The sequence below is a fragment of the Pseudophryne corroboree genome, chromosome 1, assembly GCF_028390025.1.
Source record: "Pseudophryne corroboree isolate aPseCor3 chromosome 1, aPseCor3.hap2, whole genome shotgun sequence".
NCBI lineage: Eukaryota > Metazoa > Chordata > Amphibia > Anura > Myobatrachidae > Pseudophryne > Pseudophryne corroboree.
This window is the reverse complement of record NC_086444.1, coordinates 453215930-453238573: the sequence shown is the minus strand read 5'-3', so window position 1 is coordinate 453238573 and position 22644 is coordinate 453215930. Positions and strand designations below refer to the sequence as shown.

Sequence of the window (22644 nt, the reverse complement as noted above, 5' to 3'; positions counted from 1 at the left end):
GCTGAAAAGGATGTAATTATATGCTGCTCTCAACAGAGTATACCAATTGGTGAATAAATGAGAGCTAGGTGGACTGGAAAGAGTCTTTGTGCAAATAAAGAAATGAAAAAGGTGGATGTAAGAGGGGGGGAGGGATGGAAGGGATGTAGTGTGTGTAAACTAAGTGTGGGGTGGGACTGGATTGAGTCTTGAGCCAATGGGGGGTAGTGAATGTGAGAAGGAGGATGTATTAATATAACAATATAACATACTCCCCTATTAAGGATCTATGAGAACTCCATGAGAAGGTGAAAATGATGGTAGTGAAAGGATGATATATATAATAATATATATATAATGAAAATAATCAATATAATATATATAATATAAATATAATGAAAATAATTATTATAATATGTATAATATAAATAAATAAATAAATAAATAACTGAAATAAGTGCCCTATATTGGAAATATTGAGTGTTGAATAAGAGTGTATGTACATCACAGGGTAGGAGATGTGCTGATATGGTTAGTGCAGAGTAATGGATTATATGAGTTAAAGGAACACGCTATAATTGATATACTCATTTAAACCTGATGGTTTGAGGCCTCCTAACCTAAAGGTCCACTCGCTTTCTTTTTTGATGAGTTCTTTGCTGAGGTCACCCCCGCGTATGCCTAAATGGACTCTATCAAGTCCGAAGGCACGCATCTCACAGGGTGAACCTTGATGTAGAGCATGGTAATGTCTGACTACTGATGTTAGTTTTTTGCCCTTCAGGAGATCCGATGCTGCATTTCTGATGGAACCCATATGTTCCAGAATTCTGGTTTTGAACTTTCTGGTCGTCATACCCACATATCGTTGATTGCAACTACAAGTTAGGCAATAGATTATTCCTTGTGTGTCACAATTAAAGAAGTGCCGTATGGAGATATCTCGTCCGAGTCTGTCCTTGACATTATCAGTTATTTGAATCTGTGGGCAAGCTTTGCATTATCCACAGGGAAACGATCCCGTAAGGTTTCTTGATTTAGTAGAATCGCGTAAGAAATGGCTCTGAACAAGCATATCTTTAATGTTGTTGGATCTCCTCCAACTGATTTGTAGAGTGGAATCCAGTAGGGGGGATAACTCCAGATCTAGATGTAGAACAGGTAAGTGTTTCTGAATGGCGTTTTTGAATAGGCACCATTCTGGACAGAAAGTTCCTACAAACCGAATCTTAGCAGCAGCTTTTCCCTCTTGAGATTTGTCTTGAAAAAAAAGGGATTCCCTATTGGTTTTTAAGACCGAGTGTTGGGCTCTTTTTAGGGAACATTTGCTGTATCCCCGAGCCTGCTGTCTTGTCATGAGTTCTATACTCTTCTGTTTGTAGACATTATCCTCTGTACAGTTCCGCCTAAGACGGAGGAATTCCCCTTTGGGGATGCTCTCAATAGTTGGCAGGAAATGTGAGCTAGTCTGATACAGAATGCTGTTAGTAGCTGTATCCTTTCGAAAGTGCTCTGTAGCCAGAGATCCACTGATTGTTTTGTAAATATTCAAATCCAGAAAAGATATTTTATCTTTGCTTATTGTGTGAGTGAGGAAAATATTGAGGTTATTGACATTGAGGAGATTTATGAAGTCCAAAAGTAGTTTTTCATCGCTATCCCAGATCACAAAAATATCATCAATGTATCTCAGCCAGTTAATGATGTGTTGCGTATAACGTTGGTTGGTATCACTGAACACAATTGTTTGTTCCCACCAGCCGAGGAACAGGTTTGCATATGTGGGAGCACATGCTGCTCCCATAGCTGTTCCCCGGATTTGTTGGAAAAACTGATCACCAAACGTAAAATAATTCTTATTCAGAACAAAGCTCAACAGGTCACAGAGGAAGTCATTGAATAAATTATTTTCTTCCATATCCAGGAAGAATTTGGTTGCTTGTACCCCTTGTTCATGTGAGATGCTACTATACAGGGCTTCTACATCAAGAGTGACCAGGATGCAGTTCTCATCTAGACAGATGTCATGTATTTTCCGTAGGAGATCTGAGGTGTCTTTCAGATAAGAGGGTAATGTCATGACATGGTCTCTGAGATGAAGATCCAAGAACTTGCTGGGGGTTTCCAAAAGTCCACCATTACCAGAGACGTTAGGTCTACCAGGTGGTTTATTGATGTTTTTGTGTATCTTTGGTAATAAGTAAAACGTGGGCACTCTGGGATTGGATACTTCAAGATATTTGGCCTCTTGTTGTGTGATGACTCCAATGGCTGACGCTTCTTCAATCATGTGCATATATTGTTTATGGAACCTTGCTGTTGGGTTGAGTGGCAGTTTTAAATAACAAGAGGTATCCAAGAGTTGCCTTCAGGCTTCCGCCTCATACATCGTGATAGGCCATAATACGATATTGCCACCCTTGTCGGAGGGTTTATGACAATATCGGTCCAAGATTTAATTTCTTTTAAGGCTTGTCTCTCTCTAAGTTTGAGATTCTTAGTGAGGCATTTTCTTCGGGAACTGGTTTGGATCTCATCAAATTCTCTAGACACCAGGTCTAAAAAGACCTTGATTTCTGGGCTGTTGGTGTTGGGAGGGAAGAAAGTGGACTTCAATTTGCAGGTGGGTCTAGTTTTCTGCAAGGATGGCATGTTAGATGACGATTCCATGTGTAGTTCTTCCAATATCTGGATAGCTGAAAGTTCTTCCTCCGACAAGGATGAGGGGAATGGTAGTGATATATTGGGGTCTTCTGAAAGTCCTATGTTACTAGGTGATGATGTTTTCATGCTTTCATCTGATGATGTCTTAGCGAAGAATTTCTTTAGTAGTAATTTTCGGCCAAAGAGCCTCGAGTCCTTCTCCCATGTAAACCTGTTGAAGGGTGAAGTGGGTGAGAACGATAATCCCTTGCTGAGGACTTCCAATTGATCTTCCGTGAGAATTTTAGTGCTGAGGTTGATGATTTGTAGTTTATCTGTGGTTGTCACTTCCTGGTTGTTCGTACAGGGTACTGTGAGATCCTTGGAGTGTCCCATTCCCGCTTGTTTCTGTCTGCGTTTCGTCCCCCCCCCCCCTTCTCGTCGGCCTTGATACTTGTTTCTGCCTCTTGTACGCTGGCCTCTCCCTCACTGTTGTTATGTCTGTAAGTCTGGATTCCTCCTTCGGGATGTTCTGTAGATGAATCTTCACTATAGGAAGATTCTAGTTCAGAAGAACTAGGGTCTTCTCTAATTAGTCCTCCTCTGAATCGTGGGGTTGAAGAGTTCCAACGAAATAGCCTTCCTTGGAAGAAGTCGTTTTTGTCTCGCAAAAACTTAGTTCGTTTTCTTTCTATAATGTTGGTTTCATATGTGTCAAGATCCTTCTTGTACTTGTCAAAAGTATTTTGAAAGGCTAGATCTTTTTCCCAGGTTTCTAGGCTTTTGCCCAATTCTTCAATACTCTTCTCAACTTGGTCTAGAACGAGATTATCGTGCTTAATTAATATCAAAATTAGCTCATGGAAACATTTCAATAATGTGGTTTCCCATTCAGCCTATGTGTGTGCACACACTGTTCCTCACCATGGCTAAGGTCACAATAAACACTGAAAGGTGATACACACCAGTGTCATGCATATGTAATGCACATATGAAACTATACATACATTTCCAATATCCCTGCAAAAACCGATTGCTGCCTGCAATAATGGATACAGGATAGATACCGTAGTAGTACATGTTATCATCCAGTTATGGGGCCATTAGTCTGCAGGGGACCATCACAGTCTCATGAGTTACTATCACTATGGTTATACCCTTGCCTACAGCAACTGCAGTGCAGACTCTCCAGCGTTTTACCCTGGGAGAAGAGCTTAGTAGTGAGCATGAAATTAACGTGAATAATGTATTAAATTAGCATGAAGGCCACATCTCTATGCATGAAAACCATGTGAAAACCTCAGAATTAACATGAAAACATTTCTGCATATGGTATTCACTTGAATACCTTATTTTATAACAGTTATATTTTATGAGGGTTTTTTTTTTTTGCATATTGTGGCATGAATGAAAAACATGTTATCTACTTCATAGAGGAACGTAGGAGAACAGACTTTGTAACAGTCACATTTCATTTATATAAACCACTCGTAATATAAGTAAGAACTTAACTTTTAATCAAAATACATTGTCTTTTGGTTTGCTTACTTTGGCCGGTATGATAGCATTCTGTTTTTCTAGTTTTATTGGTATAACTAATGTCATCCATTGTTCTGCTATTGTTCTAAGAGGTGACTTTAACCCTTTGATAGAAAATGAAAGACACCCAAATTCAATTACCCTTTCCCATGGCACAGTTGCATTACTCTTTGTATACAATGCGCAGGGACGTGCAGTCAGGGGAGGCAGGGGAGGCAGTGCCTCCCCTGTCATTCCTGATTAAAAGAATACAAAGAAGATAGTTATGGCACATATTGTGTGTCATAAGTATCTTTTTTATATCATGTTAATGTTTTTAGAAGTAAAATTGCTTTGTAAAAGCTTTTGTGCGGCACCGAGAACAGTGCCTCCCGCTGTGCACTGTAAGTGGGCGGAAGCAGGGGGCGGGGTCATGTAAAGGGCTGTAAAAGCCCATTGAAAATAGTAATGCAAGCGGCACCTATGTAAGTGCCGCAGAACAGCAGGGGCATTGTGATTGGGCAGCACTGACAGTGACTATATCCGGCTGTCACTGCCAGTGCTGTACGGGGGAACATCTAAACGACCTGCACAGAATGGAAGCGTCTGGAGCAGCCAGCGTCTGGTAAGTGGACGAGTCAGTGTGTGTGTCTGACTCGATCTGTCCCCGCGTCTCTGTCTCCTAGGCCCCGCTGTCAGTGCCCCCTGCCCGTCCGGCATTAACACCCCCGCTCTCCGTCCGCGGCGGCAGTGTAACAACTACTGCTGCGCCGCGGCCAGTTTGTGATAGCAGCGCAGCGGAAGGCTTTCATAGCCCTCCCTGCGCCGCATACTCACTGGGACCCGGCGCCTTCTCCCCCACGTGTGATGTCACTGCCACCTGGCGCGCCCAGATCCCTGGACTCCACATCCCAGCACCTGACCAAAGTGATGGAGAAGGAACGGGCAGAGCGGGTGCCGCTGCGGGGAGGTGATGTTTGGACGCCGCACAGATATTACAGGTGAGTGCTTTACTGTTGCTTCTCCCTATGCCCTCCCTATCGCCCAACATCTCTCTATGCCCTCCCTACCACCCCTCATATCTAGGCTCTCCCTACCGCCCTACATCTCTATACCCTCTCTACCGCCCCACGTCTCTATGCCCTCCCTACCGTCCCGCGTCTCTATGCCCTCCCTACCGTCCCGCGTCTCTATGCCCTCTTTACCGCCGCACGTCTCTATGCCCTCTTTACCGCCGCGCGTCTCTATGCCCTCCCTACCCTCCCGCGTCTCTATGCCCTCTTTACCGCTGCGCGTCTCTATGCCCTCTTTACCGCCGCGCGTCTCTATGCCTTCCCTACCACCCTGCGTCTCTATGCCCTCCCTACCACCCTGCGTCTCTATGCCCTCCCTACCACCCTGCGTCTCTATGCCCTCCCTACCACCCTGCGTCTCTATGCCCTCCCTACCGCCCTGCGTCTCTATGCCCTCCCTACCACCCTGCTTCTCTATGCCCTACCTACCGCCCTGCGTATCTATGCCCTCCCTACCGCCCTGCGTCTCTATGCCTTCCCTACCACCCTGCGTCTCTATGCCCTACCTACCGCCCTGCGTCTCTATGCCTTCCCTACCACCCTGCGTCTCTATACCCTCCCTACCGCCCTGCGTCTCTATGCCCTCCCTACCGCCCTGCGTCTCTATGCCCTCCCTACCGCCCTGCGTCTCTATGCCTTCCCTACCACCCTGCGTCTTATGCCCTCCCTACCACCCTGCGTCTTATGCCCTCCCTACCACCCTGCGTCTTATGCCCTCCCTACCACCCTGCGTCTCTATGCCCTCCCTACCACCCTGCATCTCTATGCCCTCCCTACCGCCCTGCGTCTGTATACCTTCCCTACCACCCTGCGTCTGTATACCTTCCCTACCACCTTGCGTCTGTATGCCCTCTTTACCGCCCCGCGTCTCTATGCCCTCTTTACCGCCCCGCGTCTCTATGCCCTCTTTGCCGCCCCGCATCTCTATGCCCTCCCTACCGCGCCGCGTCTCTCTGCCCTACCTACTGCCCCACGTCTCTCTGCCCTCCCCACCGCCCCGTGTCTATATACCCTCCCTACGGCCCCACGTCTCTCTATGCTGTCAATGCCGCCCTGCGTCTCTCTATGCCCTCCCTGCCAGGACAGTCGGGAAGTATGTAATAGGTCTTGCAGAAATTTAACTCCAGGCCCATGAGGATCTTAATCTGGCACTGTGTAGGGATACACACTACATGTGTAAGGCAGGTGAGACCTCTCCTCTCCCGTATAGCTCCCTGCAGCCCAGCTCATTACCAGTTCATTAGTAGCCTAGAAATTATTAATAGGAACCACAGGCAGAGCCGCGGAGAACATGAAACTAGCATTTCTCCCCGAAAATGTTTTTTTTTTTTTTTTAAATTGTGATCACTATTCCTCTCTCGACACTTCACCTCTGTTGCACCTCTATGCCAGATGCTCCGTCGGCTCTCTGTCCTTTGCAGAATCAATCCCCCTTCTCCCCCCTTCTCCCTCCCCCCTCTCGCTCTCTCTCCCCTCCCCTGTCTTTCTCCCCTCCCGTCTCTCTCTCTCTCCCCACTCACTCCCCCCCTCTCACCCCCCTCCCTCTCTCTCTCTCCCCTCCTCTGGATTAGAATAAAGTTTGTAAGTATAATTTTCATTTTTACAGGTACCCCTAATGGATTCTACATGGACAAGTGGACGTGATCGGCGTGGGATGTAGGTAAGTAATCTCTCTCTCATTTTACAGGTACCCCTATTGGATTCTACTGGACAAGTGGACGTGACCGGCGTGGGATGTAGGTAAGTATGTGTGAGTGTGTAAGTGTGTGTTAATAAATTTTTACTTTCACGGTGTGTGTGTTGTGTTTTTATTTGGGTATTTTTGTTGTTGTAGAACTACAGGTACCAGCGGGCCCGTTATTTCCCTGCATGCTGGTACTTGAGGTTCTCCAAGTACCAGCAAGCGGGGGAGGCTTGCTGGGCCTTGTAGTTCCACAACAAAAAAACATTCCTTTGTTTTACACACTTATGGCTATCAGCCCGGCACCCACCGCCCAGGGGTGCTGGGGACAGCCTCGGGCTTCACCTCTGGCCCTTGGGTGCCTGGAGGGGGGGGGACCTCTTGATTTAAGGGGTCCCCACTCCTCCAGGGAACCCCGGCCAGGGGTGACTAGTTGGGGGGGTAATGCCATGGCCGCAAGGACCTACATGAATGTGTCCCCCGGCTGTGGCATTATGTCCCTGGCTAGTGGAGCCCGGTGCTGGTTTTAAAAATATGGGGGACCCCTACATCTTTTTCCCCCCATGTTTTTGGAACCAGGACCGGACTGAGCCCGGTGCTGGTTGTCTAAATACGGGGAACCCCTGTCCAATTTTTTCCCCTGTATTTAAACAACCAGGACCGGCTCAAAGAGCCCGAGGCTGGTTATACTTAGGAGGGGGGACCTCACGCATTTTTCCCCCCCATTTTTTAAATCATTCAGACCCTTTTCCATTAAGTTAATGGAAGCCCTGGACAGCAAAATTGCATTCATGTCCTCCTCCCACTCCCTTCCCAGTCTCAAACACTAATTTTATTTTTTTTCTATAAAAATGTACAATATACAACAAGTATGATGAGCAGGCAGGCAGCGGGCATTGGCGTCATCAGACTGAGATGCAAATTAGTGGCGGAGGGCTGGGTCAGTTGATGGTGGGCGAGTTTGTAAGCCATTGGTGGTGGCAGCGGGCATCGGCTCAGGGGCAGTAGTGGGCATTGGCTCGGCGGCGGTAGGGGTCATCGACAGGATTTGGCGGACATTATGGCTGTAGTGCCTCACCAGCCACTGACCTCACCGCACGCCACTGCAATGCAGTCATGTAAAAAAAAGTGTCATATATACAATATAGAATACAGGGGTGTTTTAAGAGAGGAGAAGGCCCATATGGGTCTCAGGTATGGGTCATTATGTCAACCACACTTAGGTCGACAGTCATTAGGTCAACCACTATTGGTCGACATGCAGTAGATCGACATGATCAAAAGGACGCCATGCTTCAGGAAAGGTGCCCTGCTGCGCTCGGCACAGGTTACCGTTCCCAATTGTAGTCCACGTGGATCGTAAAGTATGACAAATGAAAAAAAAAAAAAAAAATGAAAACAAAAAGTGAAAAACTCATGTCAACCTTTTTCCATGTCAACCTAGTACATGTCGACCTATTGACCATGTTGCCCTATTGACCATGTCGACCTAATGCATGTCTACCAATAGTGGTCGACCTAATGACTGTCGACCTAAGTGCTGTCGACCTAATGACCGTAACCCCTTTTTCTCTCTGCCAGCGCTGTAGACTATGGCAAAGAGCAAGGGTCTAATGCACATGCACAGGTCTCCAGGAACATGGTGCCCACTCCTTGTTCCCAGGGACATCTCCGTTGCACATGTGCAAATCACCGGGAAAATGGCTGCAGCTCTCTTTTTCCAGTGATTTCTGTCTACAGCGCTGGCCACAGCAGGACTCTGATGGGGTAAAATAAGATTTTACTCACCGGTAAATCTATTTCTCGTAGTCCGTAGTGGATGCTGGGGACTCCGTAAGGACCATGGGGAATAGACGGGCTCCGCAGGAGACTGGGCACTCTAAGAAAGAATTAGTACTCCCGGTGTGCACTGGCTCCTCCCTCTATGCCCCTCCTCCAGACCTCAGTTAAGGAAACTGTGCCTGGAAGAGCTGACATTACAAGGAAAGGATTTTGGAATCCAGGGTAAGACTCATACCAGCCACACCAATCACACCGTATAACTTGTGATAACATACCCAGTCAACAGTATGAAAAACAACAGAGCATCAGACAACCTGATGCAACATAACATAACCCTTATTTAAGCAATAACTATATACAAGTATTGCAGAGGAAGTCCGCACTTGGGACGGGCGCCCAGCATCCACTACGGACTACGAGAAATAGATTTACCGGTGAGTAAAATCTTATTTTCTCTAACGTCCTAGTGGATGCTGGGGACTCTGTAAGGACCATGGGGATTATACCAAAGCTCCCAAACGGGCGGGAGAGTGCGGATGACTCTGCAGCACCGAATGGGCAAACACAAGGTCCTCCTCAGCCAGGGTATCAAACTTGTAGAATTTTGCAAAAGTGTTTGAACCCGACCAAGTAGCTGCTCGGCAAAGCTGTAATGCCGAGACCCCTCGGGCAGCCGCCCAAGAAGAGCCCACTTTCCTTGTGAAATGGGCTTTTACTGATTTCGGATGCGGCAATCCAGCCGCAGAATGAGCTTGCTGAATCGTGTTACAGATCCAGCGAGCAATAGTTTGCTTTGAAGCAGGAGCACCCAGCTTGTTGGATGCATACAGGATAAACAGCGAGTCAGTTTTCCTGACTTTATCCGTTCTGGCTACATAAATCTTCAAAGCCCTGACTACATCAAGTAACTTGGAGTCCTCCAAGTCACGAGTAGCCGCAGGCACCACAATAGGTTGGTTCAAATTAAAAGATGACACCACCTTCGGCAGAAATTGCGGACGAGTCCGTAATTCTGCCCTGTCCATATGGAAAACCAGATAGGGGCTTTTACATGACAAAGCCGCCAATTCTGACACACGCCTAGCCGAAGCTAAGGCCAATAGCATGACCACTTTCCACGTGAGATACTTTAGCTTCACGGTCTTAAGTGGCTCAAACCAGTGAGATTTCAGGAAACTCAACACCACGTTAAGATCCCAAGGTGCCACTGGTGGCACAAAAGGGGGCTGAATATGCAGCACTCCCTTTACAAACGTCTGAACCTCAGGAAGTGAAGCCAGTTCCTTTTGAAAGAAAATGGATAGGGCCGAAATCTGGACCTTTATAGATCCTAATTTTAATCCCATAGTCACTCCTGACTGTAGGAAGTGTAGGAACCGGCCTAGCTGGAATTCCTCTGTAGGGGCCTTCTTGGCCTCACACCAAGCAACATATTTTCGCCATATATGGTGATAATGTTTTGCTGTCACGTCCTTCCTAGCCTTTATCAGCGTAGGAATAACTTCATCCAGAATGCCTTTTTCCGCTAGGATCCGGCGTTCAACCGCCATGCCGTCAAACGTAGCCGCGGTAAGTCTTGGAACAGACAGGGCCCCTGTTGCAACAGATCCTGTCTGAGGGGCAGAGGCCACTGGTCCTCTGTGAGCATTTCTTGCAGTTCCGGGTACCAAGTCCTTCTTGGCCAATCCGGAACAATGAGTATTGTTCTCACTCCTCTTTTTCTTACGATTCTCAGCACCTTGGGTATGAGAGGAAGAGGAGGAAACACATAGACCAACTGGAACACCCACGGTGTTACTAGAGCGTCCACAGCTATCGCCTGAGGGTCTCTTGACCTGGCGCAATACTTTTGTAGCTTTTTGTTGAGGCGGGATGCCATCATGTCCACCTGTGGCAGTTCCCATCGATTTGTAATCTGAGTGAAGACTTCCTGATGAAGTCCCCACTCTCCAGGGTGGAGGTCGTGCCTGCTGAGGAAGTCTGCTTCCTAGTTGTCCACTCCCGGAATGAAAACTGCTGACAGTGCTTGCACGTGATTCTCCGCCCAACGAAGAATTCTGGTGGCTTCCGCCATTGCCACCCTGCTTCTTGTGCCACCCTGGCCGTTTACATGAGCCACTGCGGTGATGTTGTCTGACTGAATCAGCACCGGTTGGTTGCGAAGCAGAGGCTCCGCTTGACACAGAGCGTTGTATATGGCCCTTAGTTCCAGGATATTTATATGCAGACAAGTCTCCTGACTTGACCACAGCCCTTGGAAGTTTCTTCCCTGAGTGACTGCCCCCCATCCTCGGAGGCTTGCATCCGTGGTCACCAGGACCCAGTCCTGTATGCCGAACCTGCGGCCCTCGAGAAGGTGAGCACTCTGCAGCCACCACAGAAGAGACACCCTGGCCCTGGGGGATAGGGTGAGCAGCCGATGCATTTGAAGATGCGATCCGGACCACTTGTCCAACAGATCCCATTGAAAGATCCTCGCATGGAACCTGCCGAAGGGAATGGCCTCGTATGATGCCACCATCTTTCCCAGGACTTGCGTGCAGTGATGCACCGACATCTGTTTTGGTTTTAAGAGGTCTCTGACCAGAGTCACGAGCTCCTGAGCCTTCTCCGCCGGGAGAAACACCTTCTTCTGGTCCGTGTCCAGAATCATGCCCAGGAAGGGCAGACGCGTTGTAGGAATCAGCTGCGATTTTGGAATATTCAGAATCCAGCCGTGCTGTTGCAACACTTCCTGAGAGTGTGCTACGCTGACCAGCAACTGCTCCCTGGACCTCGCCTTTATGAGGAGATCGTCCAAGTATGGGATAATTGTGACTCCTTGCTTTCGAAGGAGCACCATCATTTCCGCCATTACCTTGGTAAATATTCTCGGAGCCGTGGACAGACCAAACGGCAACGTCTGGAATTGGTAATGACAATCCTGTACCACAAATCGGAGGTACTCCTGATGAGGTGGATAAATGGGGACATGCAGGTAAGCATCCTTTATGTCCAGAGACACCATAAAATCCCCCTCTTCCAGGCTTGCAATGACCGCTCTGAGCGATTCCATCTTGAACTTGAACCTTTTCAGGTAAATGTTCAGGGATTTTAAATTCAAAATGGGTCTGACCGAACCGTCCGGTTTCGGTACCACAAACATTGTGGAATAGTAACCCCTTCCCTATTGAAGGAGGGGAACCTTTACCACCACTTGCTGAAGATATACTTTGTGAATTGCCGCTAACAGTACTTCCCTTTCCATGGGGGAAGCTGGCAGGGCCGATTTGAGGTAACGGTGAGGGGGCATCACCTCGAATTCCAGCTTGCATCCCTGAGACACAATCTGTATAGCCCAGGGATCCACCTGTGAGCGAACCCACTGGTGGCTGAAATGACGGAGACGCGCCCCCACCGCTCCTGGCTCCACCCGTGGAGCCCCAGCGTCATGCGGTGGATTTAGTGGAAGCCGGGGAGGACTTTTGTTCCTGGGAACTAGCTGTATTGTGCAGCTTCTTTCCTCTACCCCTGCCTCTGGCAAGAAAGGACGCACCTCTAACTTTCTTGCTTCTTTGTGATCGAAAGGACTGCATTTGGTAATACGGTGCTTTCTTAGGTTGTGAAGGAATATATGGCAAAAAACTTGACTTCCCTCCCAGCTGTAGCTGTGGAAACTAGGTCCGAGAGACCGTCCCCAAACAATTCCTCACCCTTATAAGGTAAAACCTCCATGTGCTTTTTTGAGTCTGCATCACCTGTCCATTGCCGAGTCCACAGGACCCTTCTGGCAGAAACTGACATTGCATTTATTCTAGAGCCCAGTAGGCAAATGTCTCTCTGGGCATCCCTTATATATAGGACAGCGTCTTTTATATGTCCCAGGGTCAGTAAAATAGTATCCTTGTCCAAGGTATCCAGTTCCTCAGACAGAGTATCAGTCCATGCTGCTACAGCACTACACATCCAGGCCGACGCAATTGCCGGCCTCAGTAGAGTACCTGAATGTGTATACACAGACTTCAGGATACCTTCCTGCTTCCTATCCGCAGAATCCTTTAGGGAGGCCGTATCCTGTGATGGCAGAGCCACCTTCTTAGATAAGCGTGTCAATGCTTTGTCTACCCTAGGGGAGGATTCCCAGCGTAACCTGTCCTTTGGCGGGAAAGGATACGCCATAAGTAGCCTTTTGGAAATCAGCACTTTCCTATCAGGAGAATTCCACGCTTTTTCACATAATTCATTTAACTCATGTGAAGGGGGAAAAGTCACCTCTTGCTTTTTCTCCCCAAACATATAAACCCTCTTGTCAGGGACAGGGTTTACCTCTGATATGTGCAATACATCCTTCATTGCTATAATCATGTAGCGGATGGCTTTAGCCATTTTAGGCTGCAATTTTACATCATCGCCATCGACACTGGAATCAGAATCCGTGTCGATATCTGTGTCAACAATTTGGGATAGTGGGCGCTTCTGAGACCCTGACGGCCTCTGCGCTGTAGGAACAGGCATGGGTTGAGACCCCGACTGTCCCAAGGCTTCAGCTTTATCCAACCTTTTATGCAAGGAGTTTACATTATCATTTAACACCTTCCACATATCCATCCAATCAGGTGTCGGCGCCGTCGGCGGAGACACCTCATTCAACTGCACCTGCTCTGCTTCCACATAGCCTTCCTCGTCAAACATGTCGACACAAGCGTACCGACACACCACACACACAGGGGATGCTCTATATGAGGACAGGACCCCCACAAGGCCTTTTGGAGAGACAGAGAGAGAGTATGCCAGCACACACCCCAGCGCTATATGACCCAGGAATCACACAGTAACTTAGTGTTTACCCAGTAGCTGCTGTATATATTATTATTGCGCTAAATTTATGTGCCCCCCCCCCTCTCTTTTTACCCTCTTTCTACCGTGAGTCTGCAGGGGAGAGCCTGGGGAGCTTCCTCTCAGCGGAGCTGTGGAGAGAAAATGGCGCTGTGAGTGCTGAGGAAGAAGCCCCGCCCCCTCAGCGGCGGGCTTCTGTCCCGCAATTTGGTGTAAAAAATGGCGGGGGCTCATGCATATATACAGTGCCCAGCTGTATATATGCCGCTTTTTGCCAAGAGGTACACAATTTCTGCCCAGGGCGCCCCCCCCCCCCCCCTGCGCCCTGCACCCTACAGTGACCGGAGTGTGTGGGTTAGTGTGGGAGCAATGGCGCACAGCTGCAGTGCTGTGCGCTACCTCATATGAAGACTGGAGTCTTCTGCCGCCGATTTTGCCGTCTTCTTGTTTCACCCGCCGGCTTCTGTCTTCTGGCTCTGCGAGGGGGACGGCGGCGCGGCTCCGGGAACGGACGACCAAGGTTAAGATCCTGTGTTCGAACCCTCTGGAGCTAATGGTGTCCAGTAGCCTAAGAAGCGCAACCTAGCCGCAGTTAGTAGGTTTGCTTCTCTCCCCTCAGTCCCACGTAGCAGAGAGTCTGTTGCCAGCAGAAGCTCTCTGAAAATAAAAAAACCTAACTAAAATACTTTCTTATTAGCAAGCTCAGGAGAGCTCACAAAAGCACCCAGCTCCTTCCGGGCACAGATTCTAACTGTGGTCTGGAGGAGGGGCATAGAGGGAGGAGCCAGTGCACACCGGTAGTACTCATTCTTTCTTAGAGTGCCCAGTCTCCTGCGGAGCCCGTCTATTCCCCATGGTCCTTACGGAGTCCCCAGCATCCACTAGGACGTTAGAGAAATATAGCTTCTTTATGGGTGAAAGGTGTGGGCCTCCCTGGACCCAGGGGCTTGTGTGCACCGCACACCTTGCATTTATTATAGATACGCCAATGAGAGAATAGTGTCTAGACAGAGTTATTAATAAAAGGGAAAATTACATTTAACAGATAAACTATAATTAATTACAATCTTTACTATTAGAATCAAATATAGGGCCGTAACTACTGTAGGTATGTGCGGACAGGGGCGTAGCCAGAACTTAATGGGCCCTATAGCAACATTTTGAAAGGCCCCTGTCCCAATGCTTCAAGAGAGACACCTTTCCACAGCAGTTGTTAATTTTATGCCCCATAATAGTGCCCTAGTTCATTTTCTGAACCATAATAGAGCCTTAGTTAATGTTATACCACATAGCAGTATGCTAGTATATTTTATGAACTGCAGTAGTGCTCCGATTCATATTATGTCACATTGTAGGGATGCCAGTGCACATTATGCAACACAGTAGCCACAATTCACATTATGATACAGTTCATATTATGCCACACTATAGTGCCTCCACTTTATATTGTACCACATTACAGTGCTTTAGTTTATTTTATGTAACAGCATAATGCCCTCCACATTACAATGAGCAGGTCCAGGGGCATAACTAGATATATTGTAGCCCCAAAGTAAAAGTTTGTAAGGGCCCCTATGTATCTACCAATGGTGAAAAAATGAATACTGTACAACATATGTCATTTTGACAGGGAAGGAGGGCCCCTCTCAGGTCTGAGCCCCATAGCGGATATATCCTCTTTCGGCACCCGAGCCAGAGTCCATGTCGGAATACATCAAGTAGAATCTTGCCACGGGTTTCATTTGGCCCTCCACGTCCCCGGCCAGTGCAGGGTTTTTCTTTGTTCAGAAAAAAGATGGAGGTCTTCGCCCCTGCATCGACTACCAGGGCCTGAATGAGATAACGATTAAAAATCGTTACCCACTACCCCTGATCTCAGAGCTATTCGATCGGTTTAAGGGAGCTTCAGTCTTCACCAAATTAGACCTCAGGGGATCATATAATCTGATCCGGATTAGATCGGGTGATGAATGGAAAACGGCGTTCAACACTCAGGATGGACACTTTGAGTATCAAGTCATGCCCTTAGGGCTCAGTAACGTGCCAGCCGTTTTCCAGAACTTTGTAAATGGAATCTTCAGGGATCTACTTTATAAATCAGTCGTAGTCTACTTAGATGACATTTTGAATTTCTCAGCCAATCTGGAAGACCACCATTTACAAGTTCAAGAGGTGCTAATGTGACTTTGTCAACATCGCTTATACTGCAAGTTGGAAAAATGTGTTTTCGAACAACCTTCTATGCCTCTCCTGGGTTACATAATCTCTGGCTCAGGTTTAGAGATGGACCCAGTCAAAGTACAAGCGGTTCTCGATTGGCCCAAACCCACTACACTCAAGTCTATACAACGTTTCTTGGGTTTTGCGAATTTCTACTGAAGATTTATCAAAGTGTTGTCCTCTATAGTGGCTCCTATCACCGTTCTCACTCGAAAGGAGGCTAACCCAAAGGAGTGGTCACCATCTGCTGACGCAGCATTTCAACATTTGAAACAGGCGTTCACTACAGCTCCTGTTTTAAGGCAACCCGATATCAACAAAAACTTTGTGTTGGAGGTTGATGCTTCTGCCGACACTGTGGGAGCAGTCCTCTCCGAACGTTTGGGGTATAACAAGCTTCATCCATGCCGGTTCTTTGCCAAGAAATTTCTTCGGGCAGAAAGGAACTATACGATAGGTGAGCAAGAGCTTCTAGACGCCAAATTAGCCTTAGAGGAGTGGCGGTATCTCTTGGAGGAGGCCAAATTCCCTATCTCTATTTTCACTGATCACACAAACCTGATTTTCCTCAAGAATATTCAGTGTTTGAATCCTCGCTTAGTCCGGTGGGCCATGTTCTTTCCAAGATTCAACTTCATCCTAACTTTCCGACCAGGATCCCAAAACCAAAGAGCTGATGCTCTCTCACGATCCTTCTCTTCAGACAATTCTAAGGACCCTCTTCCTCTTCAGCCAGTTCTCAAGACTCGGAATTTTGCCTCAACAAAGATTCCGCCCCGAGTGGGGAAAGTGTTCATTCCTCTTCCTCTTCAGAAAAAGTTACTATCCTGGGCTCATATTTCACAGTTTTCCAGTCATGCCGGAGCCCACAAGACAACCAAATTTGTCCAACGCTCTTATTGGAGGCCTTCATTAAAATCTGATGTCTCTACTGTCATAGCTTCCTGCAACAAATGTGCGCAACATAAAACCCTTCGTCAATGGCCCGCCGGGGAATTGACTATGCTAACTGTTCCCAAGTTGCCTTGGACACATCTCTCCATGGACTACATTATGGATTTACCTTCCTCTAAGGGGTTCACTACCATTTGGGTAATCGTCGATCGCTTTTCCAAGATGGTTAATTTTGTGCCCCTCAAGGGTCTTCCCACTGCACCCGAATTAGCTCAGCTCTTTGTCTCAGAAGTCTTCAAATTCCATGGTCTTTCAACTGAAATCGTTTCAGATTCTGGAGTTCAGTTCATGGCTAGATTATGGAGGGCTCTCTGTGCAGCTTTACAGATCCAATTAAAGTTTTTGACGGCATATCACCCACAGACCAATGGAAACACAGAGAGAGTCAATCAAGACTTGGAGACGCTCCTCAGAATCCACATCTCCTCCTCTCAAGACAACTGGATCGAACAACTACCATGGGCGGAGTTTGCTCACAATAACTCCTATCACTCTTCCACAGGCTATACTCCCTTCTTCACAGTATACGGTTTACAACCCCGGGTTCCTCAGTTTTTGGATCTACCCACTCTAGATCTTCCTGCAGTACAAAATTCATTCAATGGACTTTCTAGAATCTGGAAGGCAGTTCATCAGAATCTGCAAAAGGCTTCTGCTCGTTTATAAGTTTTGGGCGGATAATAAAAGAAGAATGGTGCCTAAATTAACAGTTGGAGATCGGGTCTGGCTCTCAACTCGCAACTTGAGATTACGTGTTCCGTCTATGAAATTAGCTCCTTACTACATTGGGCCCTTCCCTGTGGAACAGGTGATCAACTCCGTAACTTACAAACTTAAGTTACCTCCTTATCTGAGAGTTTTCCCAACCTTCCATGTCTCACTCTTGAAGCCTTTAGTATTAAATAAGTTTTGTAAGGTCCTTCCTCATTCTCCAAAAGTTGTTACGGATCGTGGTGTAGAATTTGAGATTAAAAAAAATCCTTGATTCCCGGATAAGACATGCTCATCTACAATATCTTCTAGATTGGAAGGGTTATGGTCCTGAAGACCGTTCCTGGGAGGATTCTTCAGCTGTGCATGCTCCTGCGTTGTTTCGCAAGTTTCATGAAGAGAATCCCAGCAAACCTGGTGGCTGTCCAGTGGCCATCCTTAAAAGAGGGGGTAATGTCACGGTCTGGCGGATCGGGTCCCGGGTGCCCCGGTACTTACCTGTCCGAATGTTCTGGTGCGGTCCCTCCGGAGGGGGTGCAGGCTGCTGGTGCTGGTCTTAGCTTGCAGCGATGTCTGGGAGGCCAGGGGACAGAGGCAGTGGCATGTGTGGGTGCAGCTTCCAGCTGCAGAGTTGCAGTATGGGCACGGCCATCTTGGGTCACCCAAATGTCCAGTGACCAGTGTGATTTGCAAAGCCAATGAGAAACAGCCTGCAGGTAAAAACCTGAGGCTTCCTGGTTGAGAAATCACCAGTGCAACGTCTCTTACACAGCCTTGTGTGTGCTAGTTAATCTGTGCTTCACAGCCTTGCTCCTGTAGCATCCTGTTCCTGGAATTCTTCTGATTCACCGGATTTCCTGGTAATTTCGGAACACTAGCTGATCCTCCAGTTACCTTTGCTCCCTGAACCCTCAGCTCATTCCAGTCATCAGCCGACCTACCTCCGGGGTCCTGCCAGGCGTTTGCGCTCGGGCAGCCGGGCTCTGCCGATCCATTCGCTTCTACAGAATTTTCTAGTTACAGCTCCAGCAGTGCCTTCATAGGAGACCTATGAAAAAGACCTTTATTCAGCCTGCAAGCCACAACTCTGGATTCCCAAAATCCAAGTAGTGTGACACTGGTTATCTATTTATCCATTTAAGTCTACACTACTCAAAGGGCCGGATTAAGCGCCACATGGGCCTGGGATTGAAGATATTCAGGGGCCTATTGTGAGAATTGGGGAGGTGTGACAAGTGCAGTGTGGGTGTTGTCAGAGCTATATGGGCGAGTAGTACACCCCCTACAATAGAAGCCCCAATATTTCCCTAATTATGTAAAAATATACAAATTGCATCATTTTGTGAGAAAAATAGAAATATATTCTTAATAGTTATTATTTATGGCCAACTATGTGACCAGCAAATGGCTGGTCATCATCATGCTGCCATGATGATGGGCCTATTTTTATGTGGAGGCCTGGAGCTGAAGCTCCATCCATCCCATTGTTAATCTGGCCCTGCCTACTCACAATTATGTAAACATGGCCTAAGAGAACTCAGCATAAGGTTGCTTACCCACCCACCTCTTACGGCTGCCATAGAAATTGTGGGCACAGCAGAAATAAAAGACTCCTTCTGTCTCCTACCCTTTCATTTTCTTTTGCCCAATATTTCCTGTATTAAAATGCAATAGTGTAACATAAAGAAATCTGAACAAATTGTAACATAGTGAAACTTAACTAAATGCTAAAGCACACACGTAAACATTATATTACTATGTATATAATAACAACAACAACAACAACAACAACATAACTACCAATTTTGGAGGGAAAATCCCATTTTCAGTACTCTGCCCAGGAACATTGAAATGCAAAGGAGGAAAGCACAAGCACAAGAGTGGTTCAAGAATTTTTTTCAGGGGAACAAATTAGCAGAATCATAGCCCCTTCTGCAAGTTATTTGGTGGAAAGTTACAGCATTCGCTATTAGACCGTGGAGACCTGCCACTACCTGCCATACAAAGTCACACTCACAACAGTGCAACCACACACTGCATGGCTACCTCTAAGGTACAGTACATCTGTGTACAATGCAGCCAAAGGTAGTCCATCTGTATGGATTTACTAATGGGTTAGTGCCCGTCGTGATATCATGAGGCCACTTGCACTACAAATAACTTTATATCTAATTAGGGCTGTTTAGGGCTATTTAGGGCCCTGGTCTGTTTCCTGGTGACTGGCCCCTACACAGGTACCAGCTACATACCTCCCAACATGTGTATCTTCTAATTAGGGACCCCTGCACGGCGAAGCCGCACGCCGTTGAAAAGGGGACATGGCCTGTGGTAAAGGGGGCATGGCTTCGCGGCAATGCAGTGAACGCCTCACATTTTATTCACAGTGGGGGCTGGCCATGCCCCTAGTCTCTCTGGCTCCCAGGAATAGACATCTATTCACCACTGCTCTGCACAGATCAGGCCTGGGCTCATCATTCCCTTCCATTCCTTATCCTACCCTCCCTTCTCCCTCCCCATACTTGGTCAGCCCTTTATCATGTGCATACAATGTCAGTGGTCAGCAGCAAATAATGTGCTTATGCGGCTGTTGAGGTATCCAAATGCAGACGCATACAGCTTCTATATGGAAACGTTATCACAGAGAGATATAGAAGCAAGACCGGTCAGAGATTCAGGTTCACATATCAGCAGCCACTTAAGCTCATTATTCAATGTCCACTCTCTGGTAAGTGAACTGCACATTAACCTGGATTCCAGAGGAGTGGCGTTTTTATATTAGCATTTACTTGTATACAACATTTTACTCCTTATTATTATTATGTTAATCATCAGTTAAATACTCATTAATTGTACAAGTGTCTTTGATTTTGCAATGTCAAGTTTTGTATTATAAAAGTTTTATTGCTTTTGTATACTTTTTTGAGCCATCATTAAGCTTCCATGGGCTCTATCTGGCTACTGCTTTTGTAATTACGGGTTGGGTATGCATGACCGGCGGTCAGGAGACTGCCGGTCACCATACCGACGCTGGCATCCCGGCATCGAGATGGCCGGTGGGGGGGGGGGCTTAGCATAACAACCCCCTTGCAGGCTCGCACACTGCGGGCACGGTGGTGAGCTGCGCTCGCCACAGGTTCTATTCCCAACCTATGGGTGTCATGTACACGAGAGGGAATAGTCTCTGCTAGTCGGCATGCCGACTGTCGGGATTCTAAGGGAGTGGGATGTAGGGGGAGGTACTGTGACTGGCAGTTAGACATAACTACATCCCGTAATTACCAGTGAGTGGATTTTTCCAGGTGATTAACAACTTGGTATATCAGTGCCCGCTTTTTTGGGAGATCAGTTCAGTGATGAAGTAAGTGTATATGTGTGTTTGCGTCATGTAGGTAATGTGTTAGGAGAAGGGTCAGCTTGGTATAATATGTTGAGAAAGGGGTGGAGATGGTTTTAGATTAATGGGGGGCAATTCAGACTTGATCGTAGCAGCACATTTGTTAGCAGTTGGGCAAAACCATGTGCACTGCGGGGGGGGGGGGGGGGGGGTGCAGATATAACATTTGAGAGAGTTAGATTTGGGTGGGTTATTTTGTTTCGTGCAGAGTAAATACTGGCTGCTTTTATTTTTACACTGCAATTTAGATTTCAGTTTGAACACACCCCACCCAAATCTAAATCTCTCTGCACATGTTATATCTGCCCCCCCCTTCAGTGCACATGGTTTTGCCCAACTGCAAACAAATTTGCTGCTATGATCAGGTCTGAATTACCCCCAATGTGTGGTCATATGAATGGTAATGAGTTTGTGTGGTCAGTGGGATGTGGGTATGGGTGGTATTGGTGTAAGGCAGAGGAGTTGACTACTGAGAGTTGTATTTGCATAATGAGGAGAGGCTGAGGGGTTGGGGTGGTATTAGTATTATGTGCAGGGGCTGAATGGTTGGACTGGTATGTGTGTAATGTGTAGGGCCTGAATGGTGGGGCTGGTATGTTTGTAAGATGGAGGGAATGAGGGGTGGGCTGATACTAATATAATTGGGAGGTCCTGATGGGTGAGGGTGGTATTGTTGTAATGTGAAAGGGGTTACTGAATGGGTTTTATTAATGCAATGTTGAGGTTTTGACTTTAACTTAGTGTTATTGTGCAGGACTCATCAGCCACACCATCACATGTCTGAGTCACCAGAATTAAAGGTTAGGCTGATTAGACTGCAGGCACTACTTGGGTCTATGAAAGGGTCTCCATATGGCCAAGCCTGTCCCTGTGTTATTGGAGCAGTACTGTATGGCTGTGCAGTACTTAGCCCAGGAGAGATTGATACCTTATCATATTGATTGCTGTTTATCTTTCTTTTTATTGAGATAATTGATGATACACAGATATAAATACACAATTTCGAAGGATGTATGACGTTACTTTAAACATATAAAAGGACTTTATATACTATAGACGCAAATGTAATGAGGTTATAAAGCATTGGTCTAATATAGGACAGTCCTTGTTTTCCATAGGAGAGTTCCTGATGCAGGCATAAAAAGATGAAGAAGTGGTTGAAGAGGTCGTATACACCTTGCGAGGTTGAGATCAAGAAGTTCATCATCCAATCTCTGGTTTCCCATGTTTATATATTTTTGTAACATAATGTAATCATTAGTAAATTATAATAAATATTGAAAATGAGAAATTAAATGTTGAGGTGTGTTGTAATTAACACTAATAATGTGAGTAAGAATCAAAGAGTAAAAGGTAAATGAGATAAAAGCGGTGTTGTAGGTAGATAGAAAACAGAGCAGGAGGGAGGAAGGGGGGACTAAGAAGGAGGGGCGCGGGGAACCACATTAGCAGTGAGCCTTGAGGATCTGCTTAAATCCTCATAGTATTGATGGAAACCCAAATATACAGTGCCTTGCTAAAATATTCACCCCCTTGGCTTTTTGTTACATTACAACCTATAATTGAATTTGTTTTTTAATCTGAATTTTGCGTGATGGATCTGCCCAAAATAGTCTAAGTTGGTGAAATGAAATGAGAAAATGTATATAAAAAAGAATTTTTAGAAATAAAAATTAGAAAATTGGCATGTGCATATGTATTACCCCCTTTGCTATGAAGCCCCTCAAAAGTTCTGGTGCAACCAATTACCTTCAGAAGTCACATAATTAGTGAAATGAAGTCCACCTGTGTGCAATCTAAGTGTCACGTGATCTGTCAGCCTTTTTCTGAAAGGCCCCAGAGGCTGCAACACCACTAAGCAAGAGGCATTACAC

At 46.7% G+C, this 22644-nt stretch overlaps 1 long non-coding RNA gene across 1 annotated transcript; it reads left to right on the top strand.

Annotated features, from left to right (window-relative positions):
• The first annotated feature begins 4773 nt into the window (after positions 1–4773).
• LOC134901556 (uncharacterized) lies at positions 4774–22066 on the top strand. The gene is made up of 3 exons (XR_010175095.1): positions 4774–5141; positions 6820–6873; positions 21889–22066. It is a non-coding gene; the product is annotated as an uncharacterized LOC134901556 (long non-coding RNA).
• Positions 22067–22644: the final 578 nt, after the last annotated feature.